The sequence below is a fragment of the Musca domestica genome, unplaced genomic scaffold (genome assembly GCF_030504385.1).
Source record: "Musca domestica strain aabys unplaced genomic scaffold, Musca_domestica.polishedcontigs.V.1.1 30, whole genome shotgun sequence".
NCBI classification, from domain to species: domain Eukaryota; kingdom Metazoa; phylum Arthropoda; class Insecta; order Diptera; family Muscidae; genus Musca; species Musca domestica.
Genome location: NW_026712300.1, coordinates 8372091 through 8398728, shown reverse-complemented (window position 1 = coordinate 8398728; position 26638 = coordinate 8372091). Strand labels below are relative to the sequence as shown.

At 36.9% G+C, this 26638-nt stretch overlaps 1 long non-coding RNA gene across 2 annotated transcripts in view; it reads left to right on the top strand.

Annotated features, from left to right (window-relative positions):
* The first annotated feature begins 20688 nt into the window (after positions 1-20688).
* The window catches only part of LOC131803515 (uncharacterized), a 69740-nt gene continuing 63790 nt past the window's right edge, over positions 20689-26638 (top strand). The window contains exon 1 of one of the 2 annotated variants that reach the window (XR_009342623.1): positions 20689-20826. This is a non-coding gene — a long non-coding RNA (uncharacterized LOC131803515). The remainder of the gene's footprint in view (positions 20827-26638) is intronic. The other variant, XR_009342622.1, reaches the window with a different exon arrangement.

Genomic DNA, 26638 nt, shown 5'->3' with positions numbered 1-26638 from the left:
CTCACGTGGAACCCTTTGTGTGTATTTTCAGATAATTCCATTGGAAAAAGTGGCTAAAATCATCAAAATACCGAATATAGGGTACCGTTATATGGGGGTTATACGATACTGTGGACCTATATAGACAATTCCGTTTCAGGGATAAAGTGCTCACAAAGAACTCCGTGTGTGGATACAGACAATACGATTGGAAAATGTCGCTAAAATCATCAAAATACCGAATATCGCGGGGCACCGCTATATGGGAGCTATACGTTATCGTTAACCTATATAGAGAATTCTCTCTCGGGGGGTAAAGTGCCCACAAAGAACCACTTGTGACCATTCCATTGAAAAATGTGGGTAAAATTATCAAAATACCGAATATCGGGGGGTACCGTTATATGGGGGATGTACGGTATCATGGACCTATATCAACAATTCGGACAGTGCTAAATCGTCTTAGAATTTTACGCAGATCAAGAATATATATACTTTGTTGGGTCTAAAATGATTATTTCGATGAGTTACACACGGAATGATGAACTTAATATACCCTCCATACTATATTTGGTGGAGGGTTTAAAAAAATCTTGCATATAATTTACATTTGGATAAAATGTTATCAACCTACTTCATTTCGTTCGGAAACTCTTGCTATTTCCACTGACGGACGGATATCGCTAACTCGACATAGAAGTTTATGCTGATCATGAATTTGTATACTTTGTTGGGGCTAAAATGTATATTTCGAGGTGTTACAAACGGAATGACAACTTAATATACCCTCCATACAATGGTGTAGGGTATACATATTCTAAAACAAGACTTTACAAAATGCATTTTGGTTTTAGCTTACATAATAATAATTCTAAAGTGCTGACGTAGTCCACGCGCCGAGTGATGAGTATGGGAATGTTGATTGTTCGGTTTTTATACCCTCCACCATACTATGGAGGGTATTTGTCAATCCGTTTGTAACTCCTCGAAATATACATAGACTCCACAAAGTATACATATTCTTGATCAGCGTAAAATTCTAAGTCGATTTAGCGATGTCCGTCTGTCTGTCTGTTGTAATCACGCTATCTTTCGAATGAATTGAGATAGATGGCTAAAATTTTGCACACATGTTTATTTTTCCAGTAGGCAGGTTAAGTTCGTAAATGGGCCATTAGGTCCACGTTTTCATATAGCTCGCATATAACGGTAACCCCCCTATATTCGGTATTTTGATGATTTTAGCGACGTTATTCACCGGAATTGTTTCAAATTTGGTATTTGAAGTTCCAAATGGATACTACACCCTAAGATAGAAAATTGTCTGTGCAAGTCTATGTCTTCGTATAGCCCCTATATGACGGTACCTCCCGATATTTGGTATTTTGATGACTTTAGCGACATTATTCACGGGAATTGTTTCAAATTTGGTATTTAAAGTTTGTTATGGGAACTACAGTCTGTGACAGAAAATTGTCGGTGCGGGTCCAGTTTCGAATTTGAATATGGTAATGGCTTATGACAAACAATGCAATATAACGGCTATATTCGGTATTTTTAAAATATTAACAGAATTTTTTAAGGATTTTATTTTTTGAAAATTTCCAAGTTCGTTGCAAATGGTGGAGGGTATTAAAAGTTCGGCCCGGCCGAACTTACTGCTTTTTAACTTGTTGATATTAATAAAGTAAGAAGTGTGGGGCTCCAACACGCACACCTTTTTTAAAAAATAAAATAATTAATTAATTTATTAATTGGCGCCCTAGCAGGCACCTCTTTTTGTGTCCTTACACGTATTTGTCTGAGTCGATAGATAAGTAAAGACCAAGAGTTTACCCCCAAAAGAAGGTGCAATAAAAAAAACCGGCTCAACATCAGTGCAAGGAAAGGAGGCGCTCCAGTAGCCTAAAAGGTAAAAGAGAGGTGACACGGGTTACCAGCGGCCTTTCCATTATATTAAGAAAAATAGAATATTAAAAGGAATATGAAATTGAATATGAAAAATAGTGAAGAAAATTGAAAAAAAGAATATTAAAAAAATAAACAAGAATATGAAATTGTAAAAAAAAATATTATATCAAGAAAAATACGGAAAACAATGAAGAAAATAGAAAATTGAAAAGCATATGAAATTGAATATGGAAAATAGTGAAGAAAATTGAAAAAAGAATATTAAAAAATAAATAAGAATATGAAATTGTTAAAAAATTGTTATATTAAGAAAAAACGGAAAATAGCGAAGAAAATAGAAAAATAGAATATTGAAAAATAAATAAGAATATCAAATTGTAAAAAAACTTTTCGAATCGACGAGTTAGATAAAATACCCGACATAGTAAGATCCTTAAAAAAATTCTCGGGGAAAGCTGGCGAGTTCGACTCTTGGCGTAAATCCATCGAAAGTGTACTTGGACTTTTCAATAGCTTCAAAAATACTGGCAGGTATTACGCTATACTCCACACAATACGGACTAAGATTGTCGGGGAAGCAGATACTGCTCTCGACTCGTACAGGACACCTCTAGACTGGCCAAAAATAAGGAAATGCCTTATGATGCATTATTCAGATAGGCGAGACAAATGTCTACAATGTGTCAGGGCCACAGAACGATATCAGAGTTTTATCAGGCAGTATATCAACATATGTCCTTTATATTAGATAAAATAGCCTACCTTGACCTGGACAGGAGTAGTCTCGCCTCGATGACAAACGCCTATAGGGATAAGGCGATTTGCCGAGATTATTAAGCATCAGAGAACCTACATCCTTGCCTCAGGCATTACACCTCTGTCTGAAGCTAGATGATACGGCCTATCGCATGCAAAATGCTCACGGACAGATACCCAGGGCCACAGAACGATATCAGAGTTTTATCAGGCAGTATATCAACATATGTCCTTTATATTAGATAAAATAGCCTACCTTGACCTGGACAGGAGTAGTCTCGCCTCGATGACAAACGCCTATAGGGATAAGGCGATTTGCCGAGATTATTAAGCATCAGAGAACCTACATCCTTGCCTCAGGCATTACACATCTGTCTGAAGCTAGATAATATGGCCTATCGCATGCAAAATGCTCACGGACAGATACCCAAGCCGAATGCAGGTGGTTATAATCAGACCTCTCATGCATTCACTGGCAGTAGATTCTTTCCTAAACTCGCACATGACCAAACAGATAAACTATGCTTACAGGCCGCCGATCCATAATAGTGTCAAAAGAACTTATGGAGGCTCTTTCCAGGGCCCCGCTAACAAAGCCCAAAGGAACTTCCACGTAAGAGCGGAAGGTACCCCCTACCAACAAATAGAGACTATTCTGTCGAAGACCTTAATGCAGATATTAATTTTTGTGGTTAAACAATTCCTCGTTGCATTACTTTAAGATTAAGACGAGGAACGGAGAAATACTTACAATTCTTTTGGATACAGGCAGCAACAAAAACTATATTAACTATATTTTAGCGGAAAAGCATCAAAAAAACTGGATATTTTTCGCGCAAAAACTATATCAGGGGAAGATCAAATAACACACCATACCCTTGTGAATCTATTTGGTGATAAAACCCAACCTATAAAATTCTACCTTCTGCCAGGATTGCGAACTTTCGATGCAATTTTAGCCAACGATACTTTAAGAGAACTATCAACAGTAATTCATACAGCAGACAATTACTTCGCTATTAAAAATGGCATGAAGATACCAATATATCAATATGTGTCGCAGGACGTTAACAATCTCGAAATCAAAGAGGAAGAAATAGATAAATTACTCAAAGATGGAATTATAAGACCATCTCGCTCCCCATATAATTAGCCTATATGGGTGGTTCCAAAAAAAGGGGACGCGTCGGGGAAAAGGAAATATAGAGTCGTAGTAGATTTTAGGAAACTGAATGCAGTTACGATAGCTGACAAATACCCTATACCAGAAACCGGAGAAGTACTGTCACACCTTGGTGGCAACAAATTCTTTACCGTTATCGACCTGAAGAGCGGATTTCATCAAAATCAAAAGGCAAAGGATATCGAAAAAACGGCATTCTCGATAAATAATGGGAAATATGAATTCACGAGACTGCCGTTCGGCCTAAAAATTGTCCCTGCAATATTTCAGAGAGCATTGTATGATATCCTCAGAAATTTCATTGGAAGAACTTGCTACGTCTATATTGATGATATAATCGTCTTTAGTATGGACGAGGAATCGCACTGAATGAAATCTTTAGCACACTTGCAGCGGCAAATATGAGAGTATAATTGGATAAATGTGCGTTCTTTAAGACAAAGGTCGAATTTCTAAGGTTTTCAGTTTCCGCTGAAGGCATCAGTGCCATGCAGGACAGAATAGAAGCAATGCTAAGAATGCTAACCTTAGGGCAAGTTAGATCATTTTTGGGTCTCTGTAATTATTACAGAAGGTTTGTGAATGGCTACGCTGATTTAGCCAAACCACTTACAGCCATATTGAGGGGACCAAATGGTTCGATCCTCCGTTCCGAGTCAAGCAAAGTTAGGATATCACTTGGATGCAAGGAGATGGAAGCAATGGATTCCCTAAACAATGCTCTAGCATCTCCGTACTTAGCCAGGATGATAGACCAATAGATTTTATTTCAAGAGTATTATCACAAACGGAAGAGAACTACGCTACAAATGAGAAGGAGATGCTTGCTATAGTGTGGGCTCTACATATCTTCAGAAATTATTTGTAAAGAGTGATTTATTAAGAGCTTGATAACTTTAAAAAAAAAAAAAAAAAAAAACGCATACAATTTGCAAAATCTCATCGGTTCTTTATTTGAAACGTTAGATTGGTCCATGACATTTACTTTTTGAAGATAATTTCATTTAAATGTTGACCGCGGCTGCGTCTTAGGTTGTCGTTTGTAAAGTCCAATTTTGGGCAACTTTTTCGAGCATTTCGGCCGGAATAGCCCGAATTTCTTCGGAAATGTTGTCTTCCAAAGCTGGAATAGTTGCTGGCTTATTTCTGTAGACTTTAGACTTGACGTAGCCCCACAAAAAATAGTCTAAAGGCGTCAAATCGCATGATCTTGGTGGCCAACTTACCGGTCCATTTCTTGAGATGAATTGTTCTCCGAAGTTTTCCCTCAAAATGGCCATAGAATCGCGAGCTGTGTGGCATGTAGCGCCATCTTGTTGAAACCATATGTCAACCAAGTTCAGTTCTTCCATTTTTGGCAACAAAAAGTTTGTTGGCATCGAACGATAGCGATCGCCGTTCACCGTAACGTTGCGTCCAACAGCATCTTTGAAAAAATACGGCCCAATGATTCCACCAGCGTACAAACCACACCAAACAGTGCATTTTTCGGGATGCATGGGCAGTTCTTGAACGGCTTCTGGTTGCTCTTCACTCCAAATGCGGCAATTTTGCTAATTTACCTAGCCATTCAACCAGAAATGAGCCTCATCGCTCATCGATAAAAAAGCGGATTTTCTGCCAACTTTTATAGGGCCCATTCACTGAAAATTCGACGTTGTGGCAGATCGTTCGGCTTCACTTCTTGCACAAGCTGTATTTTATACGGTTTTACACCAAGATCTTTGCGTAAAATCTTCCATGTGGTCGAATAACACAAACCCAATTGCTGCGAACGGCGACGAATCGACATTTCACGGTCTTCAGCAACACTCTCAGAAACAGACGCAATATTCTCTTCTGTACGCACTGTACGCATTCGTGTGGTTGGTTTAATGTCCAATAAAGTAAACTGAGTGCGAAACTTGGTCACAATCGCATTAATTGTTTACTCACTTGGTCGATTATGTAGACCATAAATCGGACGTAAAGCCCGAAACACATTTCGAACCGAATAAAATTCAATGATTTGCAAGCGTTGCTCGTTAGTAAGTCTATTCATGATGAAATGTCAAAGCATACTGAGCATCTTTCTCTTTGACACCATGTCTTAAATCCCACGTGATCTGTCAAATACTAATGCATGAAAATCCTAACCTCAAAAAAATCACCCTTTATGAACCCGCAAAAGTTATCATCTTTACTGATCATTAGCCTCTGACTTACGCTCTAAGCTATAAAAACACTAATAATAAAATGAAAAGATGGGGGGCTATCCTCGAAGAATACAACTACGAGATCAGATACAAACCAGGAAAGGCGAATATTGTGGCAGACACTTTCTCTAGAACACCAATAACCAATGTTAATTCGCTAACCGGTACCATTCACAGTTAAGAGAGTTCCGGAGAAAATTTAGTACCTTGGGTAGAAGCCCCTATTAACGCATTTAAGAATCAACGTTTTTTCAGAACGGATAATCTCGCATCTTATCAGTTCCAAATAATATTCCCCGGTTATCACAGACACACCATTGTGGAAAGGGAATATGATCAGCAAACTTTGTTGACACTGTTGAAAAGATATTTAAATCCGTCTGTAAAGAATGCTATAAGTGCTCCAGAGTTCGTATTAGGTTAAATACAGGAAATCTATCCACTGCATCTCGTCAATTATAAGGTTTCTTTTACACGAATATTTGTGGGAGACGTCATATCTGAGAACGACCAAGAAAACATTATCATTGATACGCATAACAGAGCGCATAGAAACGCGGCGGAAAATAAAATGAAGATATTGGAGAAGTGGTATTTTCCAGGCATGCAAAAATAATAAATATGACAGGCACCCTAACGATTCGATAATCAAAGAAACTCCTATACCCTCATACCCCGGACAGGTAGTTCACATCGATATTTTTTCAACAGACAAAAAATTGGTACTGGCTGCTTTAGACAAATTTTCGAAGTACGCACAAGTCAAAATTCTTAACGGAAAGTCTATCGAGGATATTAGAAAATCCTCAGGGATCTATTATTTTTCTACGGAGTGCCGAAAACGTGATAGATAATGAAAAATCTTTGAATTCGGCTACTATTCTACTTCTCTTTACTTTAGCGAAGCGAACGGACAAGTTGAGAGATTCCATTCAACCCTCGCAGAATTGCTCAGGTGTCTAAGGGCGGAGGGAGTATGTAGAAATTTTGAAGAACTCCTCGAAAAGGCGGTGAATGAATACAACCATTCAATTCATTCAACTGTCGAGAGGAAACCTGTGGATCTATTCTTTGGACGCACAGTTGACTTTTCTCCCGGTAGCTATGATATAACCCGATATTCAAATATGGAGAAAATAAAAGAAAAACAGGAACGGTATCTAAGGTATCACAATAAAAGGAAACACGATATTAAGGAATATACACCGGGTCAGTTAGTTTTGGTTAGGGGCAATAAAAGAAGGGAGGAACAAAACTCTCCGAGAGATTTAAGGAAGAAATAGTAAGGGAAAATAGGAATTCAACAATGGTCACCGAAAGCGGGCGAATCGTCCACAAGAGGCATATAAGAAATTAACTCACACCTCTATGCACAGATTTTCATTTACAGATTATTAATCTTAACCGCGCTGTGTGCCGGAGAAATTCAGATACTGGATTACACAAATTCAAAATTGGTAGCGATGCACTCAGGACTTGCAAAGGTTCTCTTTCAAGATAATCCATACCATAAACGTAGAAAGCTATGGCAAACTCATAGTGAAAGAAAGTAATATTTTTCAGAATATCAACTCAAATCACCCCCTCATCCCTTACCTAAAATTCACCATATCCCAAATCAAAAGGTACATATCCCGGCTTAAACCAAATAATAAATTTAAAATGTCACTAGACTTTCTCGGCAGCGCTTGGAAATGGATCGCAGGAAGTCCAGACCATCAAAATTATGAAATAATTCAGAAAAAAATAGAAAATTTATTGGAAGACAATAGCAATCAAATCATAATGAATCGCCTGTCACTTGAAAGAATTAATAAGCTTACCAATGCTACAAATGAAATAATTAAGATAATAAAAACAGAACAAAATCTCCATAATGAAAAAATACTTGAATTTAAATACAAACTTGAATTGCTAAAAGAGGACATTGCCAATGTTGAATTCGCAATCCACCTAGCAAAAGCAAGTATAGTAAACTCATTTATCCTTTCTACTTTTGAAATTGAGACCCTTAATAAAAGATTTAATATAAGCAAAATACCATTCTCATCTACTGATGAACTGTTGCATTTTGCTGAAGTCAAGATAGCCATTAAAGGACACAGCATATTGTATATTCTTAGCATTCCAACTACAGACACCGGGAATTGTAATGAATTACCGATTAAAGCCGTAAAGAGAGGGACTATAGTAACTAAACTAGATTATGATTACGTATTGGATTGTAAGAATAAAATTTTTGGTCTAAAAGGTAAATGCAAGACATATAATAGTTTATCGATATGTAGCCCGGAAATGTATGAAGAAACTACGTGTATCACAACCAACAACGAGCATATTACTACAATAGAGGAGATCGAGGACGACATATTATTTCTTAATCAGTACGATGGCGAAATCGCTGTGGATAACTAAAACATGTGGCTCAACGGATAATATGTTATTCAACATTATAACAGCGCAATAAGGATTGCCAAGATGAATTACACATCACGACGGATCACCGCAACAAAACCTCTTCCTGCCCTTATTCAACCCATGAACTCAGGCACCGAGGAAAGAACATTATCCTTGCAAATGGTAAACGCTATTAACTCGGAAAACACTCTGGCAATCCACAAATTGAAGGCAATGAATAAAGTCAGCTTATCCTTTAATCTGGGTGTAGTACCAACCGTACTTCTTGTTGTGATTTTCGTAGATAGAAATCATTTGAAAAACTGCAAAATCATCAAAGCTAATGAAGCTGAAACTAATACAGAAGAGACTATCCAACCCAACCAACCTGTAAGCAGCACCCCCAGGATGCAGATAAATAACCAGAATAGGAGCATTCACAGCCTGCCATTTTTCTGAGGTTCCATTCGAGACGTATGGAACTCAAAGGGGGAAGAGTTAATACATTTCTCATTGCAACTGTTGCCACACGCGCATATTACCCAGCCACACCATCAGCACGAACATTCCAAGCGTCATATTACACATGTCGGTGAGACTGGACAACAATCAACATTCCCATACTCATCACTCGGCGCGTGAACCACGTCAGCACTTTAGAATTATTATTATGTTAAGCTAAAACCAAAATGCATTGTGTAAAATTGTTCGGTTTTTGATATTAAGTAAGACGTGTTGGACTCCAACATGCACAAAACGTTTTGGTTATGGTACCGTGATGGGATACAAATAAAAAATGTGACAAAATGGATATGGTCAATGCATGTTTTGGCATGGTCCCCTTACAACGTACCTCCCGAATAAGGGTTATTTGGCCAGTTCTTGTCACATTTCTGCATCATATTATAATGTTATTTGACATTTTACGTTCTAAGGAGTTAAAAAATAATCTTACTGAAAATTATTTGGAACAGCCCGCCTTCAGGTAGATTCCCCCTGTAAAGGTACCTCCAAAAATAGAAGCATTTTTTATACAAATCGAGTCCAAATTCGATTATTTTTTGTAAACAAAATAAAATAACAATTTAATTAAAATTAAATCAAAGTTAAAGTTTGCACAAATAATTTGTTTGACTTAAGGCCCTATTGAAGTTGGAGATAATCTGTCAAAATTTAGGTATAGGTCCCATCCATTCAATTCATCCAATTTGCCTTATATTGTGCACCAAACTTGTAATATTAGCCCGAATAGTATAGAATATACGTACGACCAGATTGGACCTGAAAATAAGTATGCCAAATTTGATCGAATTCGGTTCAGAAATAGATATAGCTCCCATATATATTGTTCATCCGATTTGTTATTTTTGTCCTCCGCAGCCGTAATATGCACTCTGTACCAACGATATTTGTGGAAATATATCACATATAACTCAGAAATATCCTTTCTAAATTTTATCGAGATCTGTTAATATTTGGATATGTCTCAAATATATATCTTCGTCCGATTTGCCTTTTATTGTGCACCAAACGTGTAATATTAGCCCAAATCAAATTTAGATATAGCTCTCATATATATCAATCCAATTTTAAGTTAATTGTGCACCAAATGAATAATACAAGACCGTGTTTAAAAGACGCAAATGCCTCGACAAATTTAGTAGAAATCAATATATATATTAGTTCTTTTGTACTTTTAATTATTACTGTAATCATAGATGGTATGATTTAATTCTCACAAATTCCCCATTAAAACCTTTATTTGTTATGTGACGGTTTACTAAGTATGCAAAGTGGTGTAGGGTATCATGAAGTCGGCCCCGCCCGACTTTAAGACTTTCTTTACTGGTTATTGTTTGGTAACGTTCGCTGGCGGTTAATAAGATATGTGTTTTTTGAAACACGAGAATTTATTGGGTATGATTTAGTCGAAACTTTTTTATATCTTTGTTTCAAGACTCCACGGCCTCCTCCTAAAATTATATAATCGATAAAATGACAAATTTTTAATGTCGGGTGCATGTATTAAAATTTTATGAACTGTGGGTGGAAGGTAGTGCCATGGATATATATTTGTTAACTCTTAAGCAGTTTCCAGTGCAAAAGCCTTACATTTTTCGACATTATTATTATACCCAGAAGACGATGCTTGCAACATTATTGAACACACCTCAATTACATTCTTATCAAACCCAAACAACATAAACATATTCTATGTCCCTAGCACCATAGAACTGACAAAATTCCAGCGAAGTCACTTCAGTATATTGGGCATAACGTACACATCTGACAAAATCTGAAAGTTTAATTAGCACTTTTAGAATCTTAGGGTCATTACTAATGGCGTGAAAAAAATCACATTGGAGGATTCAGGGGGGAAAACAATTAAAACCTTAACTGAAATCCAATTTTATTTTCAAAATTGATCTGAAAGGCGACTCAGAACACTCACATCTTCTATATTATACAAATTACTGCACTTAAAATAAGTCAACACCTTGCTTTTCAATAATAATGCCAATATTTGTCATTTTAAAATGTATTTAATTTTGTAATACAGTTCTATTTTTACTCCACTTTTTCTATGATCCCACTGAAAAAAGCAAGTAACTACATTTTCTCTTTTTTGATGCTATTTTTGAAGTGGGCTGTTAGAATGAAGCCAAGATTAATATGTTTTCTAAAAAGCTTAACCCCTTAAGAGTTCATTTGTACACATTTGACAAAAAATATCTGATTTTCATTTTTTGAATTTTGGCCAATGACAGCGACCACTGTGCAGTGTTTGCATTCTTTTACAGATCCCGAAGGCATTTTGGTTTTGCAAAATAGATGTGCTTATTCCCATAATTGTGGATTTTATTGTTGTTTACGAGATAAAAGAGGACCCGACAAAAACTTTAGTTAATAAGTTCGGAATTTCATATAATTTAAATAGTTGAAGGCATCTTGGCTTTGCAAAATAGATGGACTTATTCCCATAATTGTGGGTTTCATTGTTGTTGACGAGATAAAAGAGGACCCGACAAAAACTTTAGTTAATAAGTTCAGAATTTCATATAATTTAAATAGTTGATTGAATGTTCACTATCGTAGAACCAGAATGCAGCCCCAGACCAACAAAAACTCAATTATTTCTAAAAATAAACAAGTAAACAAGCTGTAAGTTCGGCCGATCCGAACTTTGAATATCCTCCACCATTTGGAACGAATTTGGCAATTCTTAAAAACAACTCTGCTAAAATCTTAAAAATACCGAATGTAGCTGTTACGTTAGGGTCTACACGACGACATGGACATGCATAGGTAAATTTTGTCATAAGCTATTAAAAGATTCAAATTCGAAACTTACAAAAAATCGGTGAATAATGTAGCTAAAATCATTAACATACCGAATATCGGGAGATACCGTTATATGGGAGGTATACAAAGACGTAGACCTGCAAAAACAGTTTTCTGTCATAGGCTGCAGTATCCACTACGAACATCAAATACCAAATCTGCAACAATTACGGTGAATAATATCGCTAAAATCATAAAAATAGCGAATATCGGGATGTGCCGCTATACATGGGGCTATACGAAGACGTGGACCTGCACAGCCAATTTTCTGTCATAGGCTGAAGTATTCACTTAACATCTCAAATACCAAATTTGAAACGGGGAGCTACATGTCTCATTTTCAAAACCAAAAGTCCTGCAGACATAATATACATTTGAGTACAATTTGAACAATCTATATCTATTTGTTAGGAACCTAGACTGATTTCAATATATCGCTAAATCGACATAAAATTTTATGCTCATCAAGAATATATATACTTTGTGGGGTCTAAATGTAGCCGTTATATTAGGGTATATACGACGACGTGGAGCTGCATAGGCAACTTTCGCTATAAGTCATTAGAATATTCAATTGCGATACTTGAAAAAAATTTTGGTGAATAATGTAGCTAAAATCATAAAAATACCGAGTATAGGGAGGTACCAGTATCTGCAGGCTATACCAAAACGTAGACTTCATACAATTTTCTGCCATAGGCTGTAGTATCCATTACAAACTTCAAATGCCAAATTTGAAACAATTCCAGTGAGTAATGTCGCTAAAATCATCAAAATACCAAATATCGGGAGGTGCCTTTATATGAAGGCTTTACGCAGATATGGACCTACATAGACAATTTTCTGTCTTAGGCTGTAGTATTCATTATGAACTTCAGATAACAAATTTGAAACAATTCCGTTGAATAATGCACTAAAAACATCAAAATACCGATTATCGGGATGTACCGTTGTATGGGGGCTATACGAAGGCGTGGACCTGCACAGACAATTTTCTGTCTTAGGCTGCATTATTTATTGCCAACTTCAAATACCAAATTTGAAACAATTCCCGTGAATAATGTGCTAAAATCATCAAAATACCGATTATCGGGAGGTACGGTCATATGCGGGCTATACGAAGACGTGGACCTGCAAAGACAATTTTCTGTCTTAGGATGTAGTTTCGATTACGATTTTAAAATTTTGAGTAGTGCCGTTATATGGGGGCTAGACGAAGACGTGGACCTGCATAGACAATTTTTTCTGGCATATTCTCTACTATCCATTACGAATTTCAAATACTAAACTTGAAACCATTCCGCTGAATAATGGCGCTAAAATTATCAAAATGCCAAAAATTGGGAGGTACCATTATATGGGGGCTGTTTAAGTTGGCCTTCAACTTCCCGTGTCCAATCAAGCACGGATGCTGATTGAAAAAGCGAAGTTTGGCTGGCGTTAATTACTGTTTGTTCTTTTTTTCATAAGGAATCACCATCACCAACAATACTTCCCCCGCATATATCTCACCACCGCCTCAATACCTCTCCTCAAAACGCATCATCATCAAGAATAAGGTACGTAAGTACAGTGTTTTGCAATTGTGAGCTTCGCCTAAGTAAAAAAATAAGAAAAGTGTTGTGTTTTAAATTGTTCCGCGGTACTGGTCGCTAGCTACACCCTATTTCGCGATATCATACACTTCATCATATTTATTTACAGTCCACTTTTGCTCCATATCGTGAAGTACATTTATTTTGAAACTGTGTTGTTAAAGATTTATTTCTCCTTTTGCGCCATTATAAGTAATTTCATTAAAATCTCTAATTAATTTCATTAAAATCTTCCTCCTAAATTGAAATATTGATTGAACGAATTTGCCGACATAGAGTGTTTTAATTTGTGTTTCCATTTTGCTATATTCAACACACTCTATTTTCTCTGTTGAGACAACATTCTCTGATTTCATCTTCGTTTTGCTCTCAACAAAAGACTACGACAATATTCCAATCGGTGTTTCTATCATCGGTTTAACAAATAAACGGAACAACAACTTCATCTCCCCTACTCTCAAGTTTGCTTAGTTATTGTATTCCCCAATATTCCACGCGCCTTTATTAGCGTCGGTTTACTAATACATAATCACACCAACAATTATTTAGCTCTCTCACCAATCACTGTTGGTTAATTGTCAGTGATCTATTCGTATTGTGGTAGTCAATCCCCTCCCCGTCCCATCAACAAAACACTGCTTGTGTTCTATTCTGTTTTGTGCGATATCCTTCACAACCATTGTCAGTGATCTGTCTGTAGTGTGTTAGCCAACCCCTCCCCGTCGCCGTTCGATCCACAAACACTGCTTGTGTTTTATTCCCTGTTGTGCGATATTCGTAATCACCATTATCAGTGATCTGTTCGTAGTGTGGTAGTTAACCAACCCCAGTAACCGTTCGATCATCAAACACTGCTTGTGTTTTATTCTCTTTTGTGTGGTATTCTTTATTCACCACTGCACAGTTGGTCTATCTGACAAAAATTGTGAATTAGAAAAAATTACATTTTAAAATATTTTTTGGAAATTAAAAAAAATATATAATTGATTTGTAGAAAGGTTTTGGAATTTTTAGTTTGAATACACCCTACTTTTGGCATTTTGGTCTACCATTATACTAATAAATCCCCTGTTGTTCTATTTTGGAATTTTTTATAAAAAAAAATGTTGGTTTTTTGGAGATACACCTGTGTATATAGCTGAGCTCCTAATTTAAAATATTCTTTGAAAAAGTCGTGCGCGCCACTCCCGGCATTTACCGAAATATAAAAGTTGTTCTAGTCTTTAAACTTTTTCTGTTATAAAACTGCGATTTTGTTTAGATTTTGATCTTTGCCCAATTTCGCAAAATGTCGGTCACACCTTTTTCACAGTTTATCCGTTCTTCTGACAATGTAGTCAAGTTTCATATCACCTTCTTGATTCTGATAGCCATACAGCCTTTAACCTTGAAGTTCGGCGTTCAGAACTTCAAGACTTATGGAGCAAGGTCAAGAACACTTATGACCAGTGTCTTGACTTTTTGATGACATTAGAAACTGCTACAGATGAAATCTCCTCTGCCGATGCGAAATTTCAATCTTCGAGTCAGAGCTATATTGATTGTTTCGCAGAAATGAATGAGAAGTTGCAAAGTCTAAAATCGGTGAAATCTCCTGCGTCCACAACGACCGTTATCAACGTTACACCACAAAACTCCCCATTTCAAAACTGTGAGTCAAACCGGGAAAATAATGCTCAGCCATCTATTTCTAATTGTGAAACCATCTCTAGCCAAAGATTAAATTTGTCCAACTTCGTTAACCCTAATATTAAGTCCCCTGCTAACATTTCGATTTCCAATGGTAGTTTTCCGCCTGATAATTGCAATAACATGCACAACTTAAATCTACCGCCGTGTGAAATAAATGATTTCCATGGAGACTTCATGTCGTGGCCCATATTTCGTGATCTTTTCTCGGTCATATACATACATAATGATCGGCTAAGTGACATTGAGAGGTTATGTCACTTAGTGCAGAAAATTAAAGGTGAGGCAAAGGAAATTGTTTCTAAATTTCCACTTACCCACAGAAGTTTTCCTCTAGCTTGGAAGTCTCTGCACGACACTTATGATAACAAACGCATTCTTGTGAATAGTTATTTGAAAAAGTTGTTTGATCTCCCCTCGTTAACAAGTGAGACGAGTTCAGGTTTAAAAACCTTGCAACGGGGCATAAACGGCTGTTTGTCTGCCATGTCAGTCTATGACATTGTTAAGGATCACTGGGATCCTATTCTGGTTTTTATTTGTATTCAGCGTCTGCCAGAACTTACTGTGACACTCTGGGAACAGAGTCTCAAAGATAAGTCGTCCTTATCGTTATGGTCCTAGCTCGATTCTTTCCTCACTGAAAGAATTCAGACGCTTGCCTGTCAGCGTGATCTCAAAGGCATCGATTCTTCTGAATCAAGATCAAATTCACGCATCGTTAGGGCACCTTTGGTGAAAAATTCGTCTGATATAATAAAACCACGTTCTAAACATAGTTATTTCTACTGTCCCAATGAAACTCAAGCACTTTACTGCTGTCCTCGTTTTAAAAAGTTAACTATTGATGAAAAAATAGATCTGGTAAAAAGACAAGAGTGGTGTTTCAATTGTTTATCTAAAGGTCACTCGGTTAGAATTGTTCCAGCACACATAATTGTAATTTTTGTCATGGGGGACACCGCACCCTTTTACACAAACCGAATAGAAGTCCATTCTCCAATACCAATCCGAGTGCTACAGTTCTGCCCTCTAGTCCGCAATCTATTCCTAATTCAGCTAACGGGACTTCTACCTCCACTGGTTCAAATCTGACACCAGTTAATCGCCAGGTGTATCACACTACCAACAATTCTAAAGTTCTTCTCAGCACCGTTATAGTTCATTTAATACATAAAGGCAAATCCTACCCTGTTCGAGCCCTTGTTGACCCTGCGTCCGAGGCAACTTTCATAAGTGAGCACCTCCAAAAAAGATTAAAATTGCCCTCCCGTTCCTCTCCTGCTAGAATATCTGGTGTAAATGCTTCATCTACCGCTACCTCCAGGGAAAATTGCATCATTAATATTAGCTCTGGGTTAGATTCCACAATTTTATTGAAAACCGAAGCATTTGTTTCCCCGAAGATCTCAGGTAATCTCCCTTCTTTCCCTGTCAAGTGTTTTTTCTAATATCCATCTAGCAGATCAAAGAATTTTCGATTCTCGTCCTGTGGATATATATATATATATATATATATATATATATATATATATATATATATATATATATATATATATATATATATATATATATATATATATATATATATATATATATATATATGTATATATATATATATATTATTATTATTTGTATCCCCAAATTGTGTTGCCAGGTGTCCAACAGAACATACTTGGTTCATTTTTGGCACAAAATACGGTCTTCGGATGAATTGTATCTGGTCCAATTCCTGGTTCAGCCCTGAAGGTCTTTACGACCACTGTACGGTCAGGTAAGGGAGCTAACTCCAATAAATCTATTCCCCAATTCCGTAGACTTGAGGTTCCCAAGCACCAATTGATTTCGTCGTCGTTACCAGCCACTATCGGTTCTTTATCTAGAACATCTTGATCACTAATACCCCCTCCCATTCAACTATGTTCTCCTTATTCACCAAATTATCATTCATCGTTAACGGGAACTTCCCGCTCTTGTCCACCATATTGTTCAATATCACCACGTAATTCTTCTCCTACGCTACGTTATAATAAACAATCAATTAGTTATTCTCCCTCGACCAGACATAAGTCTCTCTCGTCTTGTGTATCTATCCGCTCTTTGCCATCTCACAGTACACCTAGTTCAATATCTCTTCACAGAAGTTGAAATATTTACTTTCACATGTCAACTATTCATCTCCAAAATACTCCGCTACCTCCTGAAAGGTTCACCTCTGTTCCGAAAGCATCGATATATTCAGAGCCCTAACCAAATTACTGACGTTCGCCTCGAAGTACTACAAGATCACCACTAAATATGCTACATTCACCAAAAATTTCGCCAAAGCCTCACTGATTTCGTTCCATTTCTTCATCATTCACCAAAAAATATGCTTCTGTATTCACAACTTCCACTTTAACCGTAACTGTTTTCTTTTCGATAGGTTATTTAAGAATTTATTCGGGAACTACCACCTTCATCTCATAATTTGAATTTAGTCCAGAACACTTGTAAAATCTCGCTTAAAATTGAATTGTATTGAAACGTATTAAAAAGCTCACAACGACCTGAACTTACGATCCTGTCTATACTCTATTTTTGCTAAAAATTTAATTTTGAAATATCACTGATGTAAACTTGCTTTTGTTAATACGTTGAAATGTATCAAGGTGGGCGGCAATGTTTAAGTTGGCCTTCAACTTCCCGAGTCCAGTCAATGGCAATTGACACAACGGGCATCTCCTCGGCATACTTCCCTCGGCGGAGACCGTAGAGCGCAGATGCCACCGGGCGGTGGTTGTTGTTGGTTAGCTCACTTTGATACATACGAGACTCTGCTCTCATTGGAAATAATTGTAGATGTAGTAGTAGTAATCGACAATGATCCTCGGCGATCACTGCGATCCTCTGCGATTGCAAGAACCTCAGCGTTCACTTGTCGACCAGTAGTTCAAAAGTACACATAAAGGTCTCTGCGCCACCCCAAATTACACAAGGTAATTTTGTTTGTTTGCTCGAAAAGAATAACTCAATAAACCACAAAACTTATATGAACTTAAAACTAATTACTATTGTGTTTATTTCTATTTTCCTCCTTTCACCTCCTCACAAATTCCACGCTTAATCAGGGGCTATGACAGAACGTGGACCTAAATAGCCCATTTTACATACCAAAAGTCCTGCAACATAATTTACATTTCAGTAAAATGTTATTAACCTACTGCATTTCGTTCGAAAGCTAGAGGTATTTCCACTGACGTACGGACATCGCTAAATCGACATAGAATTTTATGCTGATCAAGAGTATATAAATGCTTTGTGGGGTCTAAAATGTATATGGTGGAGGGTATAAAAATAGAGAATGTAGCCGTTATATTAGGGTCTACACGACGACGTGGAACTGCATAGGCAACTTTCGCCATAAGCCATTACAATATTCAAATGCGATACTTGAAAAAAAATTCGGTGAATAATGTCACTAAAATCATCAAAATAACGAATATCGGGATGTACTTTTAGAAAATGAATTAGGATCAAGAAATGGTTTCCAAAGGATTTAAAGTTTTTTTCAGTACTAATCAAAATGAAAAAATTTGTTTTTCATTAGCCATACAAAAAACACCAAAACAACTATGATAATTACTATAATATAAATACAAAGTGTGTTTTGTACCAGGTTTATAATATTGTGGACAGTAGTATTTCCAGAACTCCTTCTTAAACCTAACACTAAACAACCTTATTAATTTATTTTCATAAGATCGATTTCTTATCTTTGATTTTTTGTATAATTTTTGGAAATTTTGACTACTTCGGTATATAAGTTTTTGCTGAGTAATTCCGGATAAGTACCTTAAAATATGTATAGCAGCATTCCTATGTTCTGTATGTCGATCCGTATTTCTCTGTGATAATTTTGCCACAGAAAGTAATATATCCGGTCGGGTTGTAAGTGCTAAATACATCAGTTTTCTCATAATTGACTGATTTGACAGCACATCTGCTTTCCACAACCATTTGCAAATCGAACTTGGGAACCAGAATCAAGTGGTAAAGATACTTCCTTAAACTGTTCCATGTTATGCTTTTTCAATAAGATGTTTATATATTGAGTGTTACTCACTGTTAAATCACCTGTTTCACCATTTCTGTTAACTTTCATTTCAAGAAAATACAGTATTGGGCCTTCGCCACTAACATCAAACTCAGTTTATATTTTAAATTTTATTATACCCTCCACCTTGGAAAGGAGGGTATATTAACTTTGTCATTCCGTTTGTAACATCCTTAAATATTCGTCGTAGACCCCATAAAGGCGAAACATTGCATGTGTAGGTCCACGATTTTGTACAGCCCCAATATAACGGTACCTGCCTATATTCGGTATTTTAATGGTATATGCCACATTTCTTCTAATGTATACTTTACCCTAAAATGGAGGGTATTAAAAGTTTGGCCCGGCCGAACTTAATGTTTTTTTTTTACTTTTTTTTTGGATAACAGCTTTAAAAAGAATGTCATCAATATATACTGCTAATAAAACAAGTTCGCCTTCTACTTTCATTTTGTACAAGCATGGTTCATCAAAGCTTGAGAATCCAATTTTATCACACATGAGTCTAACTTTGCATTCCACTCACGTCCGGTTTACTTAAGACCGTAGAAGCATTTTATCAACGAACATCTTTGGTTGCTGCATGTAGACTTCCTCGTTGAGATTACAATTCAAATAAGCACTAACAACATCAGTATGGTGTTAGCATAACGTATGACTGGTGAGAATGTTTCATGATAGTTCACACCATATTTCTGGCTGCAGCCCTTTGCCACATGCATTGCCTTGTATCGTTCTATATCACCATTTTTCGCAGTTTTTATGGCATGGCCATTTGCATCCAATCGCATCTTTACCAATTGGCAAATCACCAAGACCGGTTGGAGTTTTCTTCAAAGCATTGTATTCAATTTGCATGGCTTTTTTCCATTATCATTACCATTTATCATATTATATTGCCTCTTAGGTCTGCCAGGCTTACCATCGCGAATTATTTTAGGACGACCTCCTCCTCCTTTTGATTACCCTTGAAAAATATTTTTCGAATTCTCCCTGTATAAGTTCGATACGTTCCACCACAACTTTCCAATACTCGTCAATCATGGATGCTGATTGGCACACTGGCATCTCCTCTACAATCGCCTTGGCGGATACCGTAGTGAGCGGATCGCCGCTGGGTATTGGTTGTTGGCGGTAGGCTCACCTTGCTCTCATTGGAAGTAGTTGTAGTTGTAATAATATACAGACATGGGACCCTCAGCGGTCACTCAGAACCTCTGCGTTCACTTGTCTGTATTTGCATATGTATTAGAAATAGACAAGGGATCCTCTGCGATCACTTAGAACATCTGCGTTCACTTGTCTCCTAGAAACGAAAGCGAACACACACGGCCTCTGTCGCCACCCCAATTTGTCGCATTGAAAAGAAGCATAAATAAAGCATGAATTATATTAAGAAATAATACAAATTTATCTTTGTTTTATTTCTCGTTATTTTCTTCCTTTTACTTAAACCACACGCTCGAATCACCCTCATCTCTCACCTACACAACACCTCACATAATAACTCTGGGGAGCTTTGTTGTTGCCGCTATCGAAGCCTTACCCCCACTCCCCTGAGTTAAACATTGGTCGCATCGAGCCGGATTGAAGCCATCACTTGCTCTTGCTCCCTCGTTTGCATGAAGAAATCATCGGATTATCTCTCATCATATCATCAACATACATAAGACTAAAAATCAGGTACGTAAATTCAGATCTCTATTTGAAGTGAGCTACCCATTTTTGTTAGTGCGTATGTTAATTGTTTTTATTTGAAAAAAAAAAAAAAAAACATCGTATTGTGTCGAGCTTCAATCACCCTTCGCGTGTGTTATTGTAATTCGAATACAGTCCACTCTTGTTGCATTAAATTGCATTTGTTGTACTGATCAACCTACGTTGCGTTGATCATACATTTGCCTTTCGTTTGAAAACAAGTCAGTTGGTCGACTTATATTAACACTTCTTGTGTTAATCAAGTGCATTCCCCTACAACAAGTAGTTCTGTTGTTGTGAAAATAATTAGTTTTCTTTGTACTGATCATCCGTCGTCGCGTTGATCATACAAAAATATTTGGTGCTCTTGTTCCGCTTCGTTCATTTGTTTCGTTTTCTAACTCTAATTTCCAAAGTCGAAACATTTGTTAGTATTGGCACTCTCATTTAGCAAAAACAACATCCAATAATCTCTTTTTGCTTCGCTCACAATTCATTTTACATCGATCCAACAAGTGGATCTTTACAGAGGTGTTGATGTTGTTTTATTCCCCCTCGTTGTATCTCTACTCCCTCGCCATAGCTGAAGAAGAATTTGCATCACCACATTTGTTGTTACAGCACACATACATATTTTATCACATTCGGTTGTTTGGTTTATTTGTTTTTGCATTCCTCACCAACCAAACGGTGCTGTAATTCTAACTCCAACATTTCTTTTCCCCTCTAAAGGCTGAGCCCTGTAATGAGAATTTGTTTCTAATTTACAACAAGTAAAAAAGCTGTAAGTTCGGCCAGGCCGAACTTTGAATACCCTCCACCATTTGGTACGAATTTAACAATTTTCAAAAAAAATAAAAAAATAAAAGGATTTTAAAATTCTGTTAAAATCATGTAGCCGTATATTAGAGTCTATATTGCGACGTGGACCTGCATAGGCAACTTTTGTCACAAGGCAACTTATATCACAATATTCAAATGCGAAACTTGAAAAAAATCTGTTTACAATGTAGATAAAATCGTCAAAATCCTCGAATATAGGGAGGTACCAAGGTGGTTATAAAACGTGGATCTGCACAGAAAAATTTTTTTTCATAGGCTGTTATATCGAACTTCACGAACTTCAAATGCGAAATTTGAAACAACTCCGATAAAAAATGTCGCCAAAATCATCAAAATACCGAATATCGGGGTGTACCGTTATATGGGGCTATACGAAGACGTGGACCTGCACAGACAATTTTCTGTCATAGGCTGTAGTATTCATTACGAACTTCAAATGCGAAATTTGAAACAATTCCGGTAAATAGGTTCGCTAAAATCATGAAAATACCGAAGATCGGGGGTACCGTTATATGGGGGCTATACGAAGGCGTGGTTCTGCACAGACAATTTTCTGTGATAGGCTGTAGTATTCATTACGAACTTCAAATACCAAATTTGAAACCATTCCGGTAAATAATGTCGCTAAAATCATCAAAATACTGAATATTGGGGGGTACCGTTATATGGGGCTATACGAAGACGTAGACCTACATGGCTTATTTTCTGTCGTAGGATGTAGTATCCATTATGAACTTCAAATACCAAAATTGAAGCAATTCCGGTAAATAATGTGGCTAAAATGATCAAAATACCGAATATCGGGGGGTACCGTTACATGGGGGCCATACGAAGACGTGGACCTACATTGCCCATTTTCTGTTTTATGCTGTAGTATCTATTAGAAACTTTAAATACCAAATTTGAAACAATTCCGGTAAATAATGTAGCTAAAATCATCAAAATACCGAATATCGGGAGGTACAGTTATATGGGAGCTATCCGAAGACGTGGACCTATATGGCCCATTTTCAATACCAAGACATAGTACACATTTGAGTAAAATTTTATCAACCTACTTCATTTCGTTCGGAAGCTAGAGTGATTTCCACAGACGGACAGACGGACGGACATTGATAAATCGACATAGAATTTTATGCTGATCAAGAATATATATACTTTGTGGGGTCTAAAATGTATATTTCGAGGTGTTACAAACGGAATGACAAACTTAATATACCCTCCATACTATGGTGGAGGGTATAAAACATCGGTGCTCAAAACCGTGTTCTAGAACATGAAGAGAAAAAAGATATAATTTAAGAGAAAATTAAAATTCTGTTTTTCTTTATATTTTACGGTTCTATTTAATTGTTTTTAAACACGAACGTTTGCCAAAATAATTTATAAAGCAAATAGATAAAAAATATTTGTATAAATAATGACTTAACACTGTTTTGTTCTTGATTTAAATAAGCAAAGAGAAATTTGACTGAAAAGAGATATTTCTTCTTGAGCACCGCTGGTATAAAAACAACGCACATATAATAACAGTCCACATCTCTGTCGGTTGTTTATTTGTCGTCCTCTCCAACAACACTTGTTGCAATTCTCCTTCGTTTTCTTAACGTAGATCAATTCTCACTTGAGAATTTACATTGCCAAAAATTGCAACAACAATATCTCATCATTCCACGCGCCCTTTTTAGCGTCGGTTTGATATTCAGTAAAAATAACACTCACTGTTGGATCGTTTGTGGCGTCGCTTGTTGTGTGGGTGCGTAGCTGCTTTCGCATAGTCATTTCTCTGCCGACGTCGCTTGTGTTTTATTCCTCTTTGTGCGATATCCGTTGTTGGTTCGGCACAGTGGGGTAAAACAGTACAAATTGTGATTTTTTGCAATTTATTTTAGAAATTATTTTTTGTTAATTTTGTGATATAATTTTGACTAGTAGTAGGGTTTTTGGAATTTTTAGACAAATTCACCCTACCTTCGGCATTCTTTGCAGGCATATTTGGCTACATATATTGATGAAAATTAATCGATTTTCCTGGCTAGATTTGAAAAAATTGTAAATATTATTTCACATTTGGCTGAATAATTGCAACCTACTAGGATTTTTGGAATTTTTGGACAAATTCACCCTACATTAGGCATTATTTGCAGATATTTTCAAAACAAACATTAGTTGAAAATATTCGTTTTTGTGGCTATTTTCATTTGGTCAATTATTTAATTGTTGTTTGTAAAATTGGTGGCTCTTCGTGGGGTTTTGGTATTCTTGGAATAATACACCCTACTTTTGGCATACACTAAAAATTCTTGTTAAAAAAAAAATCTTTGTTTGTTAGCCTATTGGAGCAATGTTAGTTTTTTAAATTTCGTTTTTGTCACAGAGGAAAAGTTTTTCTTAAACTTTCTCCTATTTAACTCTGTTGTAACATTTACAACTATTTGAAGTATTTGGAGGTTTTTATTTGTGGAAATTTCTTATTTCCTTTGGACGGTAGAAACCTTTGTTCGAATTTTCTTTTCTTTGCATATCAAGTATTTGTTATAAATTTAGAAATAAAATGTCGATCACTCCGCTCACACGTTTTTCTAGAGCCGCTGACATTGTTTTGAGGAGTGTAGAATATTTTGAACGAATTGATGCCACACAGTTCACTACTTACAGCCTCGAAATTCGTCTTTCTGAAATTCGAGATTTATGGGCAAAGGTTCAGAACACTTATACTGAGTGTAAAAACTACCTCACGGCATCCGAGACTGCACAGGTTGGAACTATTGATGTCGTTGAGGATAAATACAATAATTCATTTATTGCTTACCATTGGTGTTTGACCACAATAAACAAGAACCTTGATCGCCTCAAATCTCCGAACAATGATCATTGTTCTTCTGCTGTGGCTTCTCATTCCTCACCTGCTTCCAGTTCTAGTGTGCAAAACAGATCCTTTCCTGATATGTCTATTAGAAGACCCCCTACTGAGCTAATTTTGAGCAGTCTCATCGAACCGGCTTCTGTACAGTCTGCTTCTCCAACCGTCAATACTTGCTCCAAATCTTCTGCCACCAATACTTGCTCCAGTCCTCCTTTCGAGTACAATAATTTCGCTTTACCTCCACTTGACATAGAAGTCTTTGCTGGAGATTTTGTGTCTTGGCCCACCTTTCGTGACCTGTTTACCACACTATTTATAAATAATGTTCGGCTCTCAAATATAGAACGTCTTTGTCATCTTAGGCAGAAGACTATCGGTGAGGCTCAAGAAATCGTGGACAACTTACCCTAACCAATAGTAGTTTCCATTTAGCGTGGAAAGCATTGTCGGATACCTACGACAATAAGCGTATCCTAGTAAATAGTCACATTAGACGTTTATTCGAAATTCCCTCTTTTAAAAAAGAAACTAGTCATTCTTTGAAAACAATTCAACGTGGAGTAAATAGTTGTCTTGCTGCAATGGCCGTCTATGGCGTCGCCACGGATCAGTGGGATCCAATTCTTGTACATATCTGTTTGCAGCGCTTGCCTTTAACCACCTTGACTTTGTGGGAGCAAAGTATCAAAAATAAGTCGTTGTTGCCTTCCTGGCCAGACTTATGCTTTCCTCACAAACAGAATACAAACTTTGCAGTGTATTCAGAGTATACATAAAAATCAGTCCACCCAAAAGTACTTGCCCAAAATAGTTTTGTCTCCTAAGTCCTTATTGTCGCCAAAGAATGGTACTCCTTCCAGCCCTGCAAAGAAATCGTTAACATCACAGCATGTTTCACCTCATTACTCCTCCACTAGATCGTTGGCATCTAAGCATGTTCGTACATCTAGTTCCATTAGTAAGTCGTTGGTACATGAACCAAAATGTGTTGATCCTTCTCCTCGGCCAAACACTTATTGCCCCATTTGTCCTAACCAGAGACATGTGCTGCACCTCTGCCCCAAGTTTATTAAACTATCATTTGAGGACAAATTCTCGATTCTTAAGAAGAATAAGTGTTGCATAAATTGTCTTTCTCGTGGCCATGTAGTTAAACATTGTCGAAGTATCAATAGTTGCAAATCTTGCAATCAACGGCACCACAGCCTTCTTCACCGGCCACAAAGTAGTAGAGTTGTTGCAGCATCATGCTCAAAACCATCTTTGTTTTCTAATAATTCTAAAAGTCGAAAATCCTCGCTGTTCTGCAAGTCTGCTCAAAATCTGGTTTTGAATTCTAAGAATACCCCTCCGGCTTTTACAAAGGTCAAAAGTCGAGGTTCAAAGACCCCTTCGGCTTTTACGAAGGTCAAAAGTCGAGATACAAAGCCCTCTGAAACGCACCCACTCCCTGCAAAAAATAATTCGAATGGCCAGTCTCCCAACACCATAGAAGATGATGTGCTTTCGGGAACTGCAGTAGTCAACATAGTTCATAACGGTAAATCGTACACTACTCGCGCAATTGTAGACCCTTCTTCTAAGACATCAATTATAAGTAAGAAACTTAAAAATGCACTTGGTATTTCAACTTGTTCTTTGACAAACAAATCTACATCGCCGAGAGAAGTCTGTTCTCTTATGTTGTCTTCCCCTAGAAACGCATCTAGAATTGTGGAAACAAAAGCGTTAATCTTGCCTAAGGTCAAAGGAAAGTTGTTCTCGTCGCCATATACTTGTAATTTGAAGACTCGAATTCCTGATCTTGAATTAGCGGATTCTTTCGATGACAGCCCAATTGATTTGCTACTCGGCGCTGACCTATACCCTAAGATTATTGAAGCTGAACCGCCCAAAATTGTTTTTGATTCGTTGCTAGCCCAAAAGTCTATTTTCGGGTACATTCTCACCGGTCCAGTTCCTCCCGCTACAGGCATAGTCTCGTAAGAATTGAAATCGACCAATCAAGAAAACCATTGTATCTTTTAAAATCCAATTTATTTTGAAATAGTCACTTGCGCTAAACACGGAAATAGTAAATCGAATCTA